Here is a 3,418-nt window from a genome sequence, read left to right on the forward strand (position 1 = left end):
GTATTCAGAGGGGGATAAAAGGCAATGTGTCTTTTACTGTAATAATTGTTTTTATTTAAACATTCACTGTATTTTTGTTCATACCTAGTATTTTCCTATGTGTGTGCAAAATGTGGGTACAAGAATATTTATGAGTGTTGTTTGTTAGCAATTACACAGGCAACCACCTTAAGTAGTCATGAATAGGGGACTGAAGAAATAAATCATGATGTGTCCATCAATGAAATAAAGATATCAAAAGGGTCCGCAAAACATGGCCCCTAGATCAGATCTGGCCTGCCACCCCACCTGGCCTACCATTTTGTATGGTCCACAAGCTAAGAATAGTTTTTACATTTTTAAATGCTTAAACAAACAAACAAAAAATCAGGAATAATATTTTGTGACTTGTGAAAATGATATGAAATTCAAGCTTCAGTGTCCATCAGTAAAGTTTTATTGGAACACACCCATGCTCATTCATGTATTATATGGGTGGTCCACAGCTGCTTTTGCACTATACAGTAGTCCCCCCTTATCTGAGGTTTCATCTTCTGTGGTTTCAGTTACCCGCAGTCAAACACAGTCCAAAAATATTAAATGGAAAATTCCAGTAAACCAATTCTGAAGTTTTAAATTGTATACCATTCTGAGGAATGGGATGAAATCTCGTGCCATCTGCTCCATCCCACCTGGGGTGTGAAGCGTCCCTTTGTCCAGCATTGCCACGCTGTACGCACTTTGCCTGCTCGTCACTTAGTAGCCATCACAGTTAACAGACTGACTGCCATGGTATCGCAGTGCTTGTGTTCAAGTAGCCCTTATTTTCCTTAATAATGGCCCCAAAGCCATTGCCGTAACTTTTATTACAGTGTATTGTTATAACTGTTCCATTTTATTATTAGTTATTGTTGATTTCCTACTGAGCCTAATTTATAAATTAAACTTTATCACAGGTATGTATGTATGTATGTATGTATGTATGTATGTATAGGAAAAAAACAGTATATATAGAGCTAGGTACTGTCCATGGTTTCAGGCATCCACTGGGGGTCTTGGAACGTATCCCCTGTGGATAAGGGGGAACGGCTGTAATGACAGCGACCCGCCAAGCCTGAAATGTTGACACTTGGCCCTTTAGAGGAAGTTTGCCTGGCTTCTTTCACTTTGGAGGATGACTTTCAACATGCCAACCCCGTTCAAGCACTTTCCATATATGAATGTATTTATCCCTCACAACAACCTGGGAAGTAGCTACTATTATCATCCTCATTTTACAGGTGAGGAAACTGAGGCACAGAGAAGCAAGTGGCTTGCCTGAGGTCACAGGGCCTGTACGTAGCAGAGCCGGGGTTCCAGGGTCCCTGTTTCTGACTACCACCCCACAATCCTCCCAGACAGTGGTTTTCACACCACGCCTGGTGCCCATCAGTCATGGCGTTCCCTTTGATTTCACAACAGCGGACCCAGCACAGAGCAAATGCTTGTACGTGTGGGTGGGCTCCCTCCCCCAGGCATTGACTTGGTCAATGCTCACCGGTGTCCGCTGTGTGCTGGGCACTGTTCTGGGCACTGGGCACACAGCAGGGACATAACAGACAAAACTCTCTGCTCATGTGTTTGCACTGTCTCCATCTTAAAACAGAAAGCCCTGTATCCCAAGAACCTCCTCGGTGCTGGGTCAGTTGGGATGGTTTGGCATCCGAGGATGAAGTCTAGACAAGCACTGGGCACAGAGCAGGTGCTCGCCAAGTGTACACCTTGAAATGGCACAGGACAAATGTGCTCTGGCCTGCTCTCCACCACAGTGCTCAGAAGGGACCCGGCGAGCCCCAGGTGACAGCTGAGGGTGGAGGCTCAGAGAGAGGAAGCCACTTGCCAGAGGGACCCAGGCCTGCGTGTGACCCACTCCAGACACAGTACTTCCAACTTGGGTCTCTCACAGGCCAGGCGCCCCGCGTCCCTCCCTACTCCTTCTGTCTGTTTTTCCTCCCTGTGTAGAGATGACCTGATGCCATCATGGCCCCATGTCCCTCAGGACTGGACCCGTGCTCTACCCATAACAATAGCTATAATAATAATAATAATAATAATAATAATAATAATAATAATAATAAACAATAACAAGAACAACAACAAATATTTATCAAGTGCGTACTCTGTGTGAAGCATGTATTCACTTGTTTACGCCTCCTAATAGACCTATAAGAAGCTATTATTCCCTTTTTCTAGATGAGGAAATCAAGGCTTAGCAGTCCCAGGCCTGACACATGCTAAGTGCCCCCCTCCCTTCCCAAACACCTGTCGATGGAACGAAGAAACTGGTTGCTTAAAGTCACAGGGCACTGAAATCACACAGGAGTGAAATCATGGCTGTTTATGGCCAAAGCCCAGGCTGATTTCTGCCATCCTGGACCTTGCTGACGCCAGTCCTTCCTCTTCCTATCTATCCTTACCTATTCACTAGTCCTTTTTGAATGAATACAACAGCCTCTCTCCAGAATAAAAGGTGCTTATGATCCATGAGACAAAAAGCTGATTTTCCTAATATATAAAGAATTTCTACAAATCAATAAGAAAATGACCAGTATCCCAAATTTTAAAATGGCAAAGGATACGAACAGACAATTCCGTAGAAAACACAAATCCATGAAAACCTGACCAGCCTCGTTCAGGGTAAAAGATTTTGCAAATTAAAACAAAACAAGATACGATTTTTTTTGCCTACAAGACTGGCCAAGTTCAATACACCACGGTGGCTGTGGGAAAACAGGCACAGATGATATATGGCTGATCAAGGTTAAACCAATTTACACTCCATGGAGAGCAAGTTGGCAATATCTGTCAAAACTACAAACGCATACGCTCTTGGACACAGCAATTTCCTTTTTAAGAACTTACCCTACAAAGTGATGTATTTAGTCACTCTTTGCAGCCTTGCTCACAACAGCTAAACAACAGAGAAGTGACCAAAATGCCCAAGAACAAGGACTCGTTAAATAAATAACACACCCACACCATGGAACACAATGCAGTCATAGAAAGAACAAAGACGTCTCCAAGATGAATTTTTAAACGATAAAAGCAAGGTGCAAACCTGTATGTGGACTATGCTACCATTTTTGTAAAAATGGAAGAAGATTCTCAGATGTCATTTTGCTTGTCTGTGCACAGAAAAGGTAAGAAACCGCCTTGGGGAGTGAAAGCAGGAAGCTAAGGTTCAGCAGAGGGGGCTTTTCATCTACATCCTTTGAAATGTGAACTATCTGAATGTTCTACTTATCCAGGTGATAATTTTAGGAAATCATCGATTTCCTGCTATGTGTATCAATTTCCTGCCTAGAGTATGGGCTCCCCCAGGGCTGGCCCCGGTCTCAAGCATCCAAGACTGTCAGGAGCCCCTCAAGAAATATCTGGGGAGCAAAGGAGAGCACCGTTT

The 3,418-nt window shown here is 43.7% G+C and overlaps 1 protein-coding gene across 1 annotated transcript in view; it reads right to left on the reverse strand.

The window, feature by feature from the left end:
* The window catches only part of BICRA (BRD4 interacting chromatin remodeling complex associated protein), a 76,539-nt gene that overhangs the window by 11,892 nt on the left and 61,229 nt on the right, over positions 1 to 3,418 (reverse strand). The window lies entirely within an intron of this gene.

Source organism: Hipposideros armiger, unplaced genomic scaffold (genome assembly GCF_001890085.2).
Source record: "Hipposideros armiger isolate ML-2016 unplaced genomic scaffold, ASM189008v1 scaffold_619, whole genome shotgun sequence".
NCBI lineage: Eukaryota > Metazoa > Chordata > Mammalia > Chiroptera > Hipposideridae > Hipposideros > Hipposideros armiger.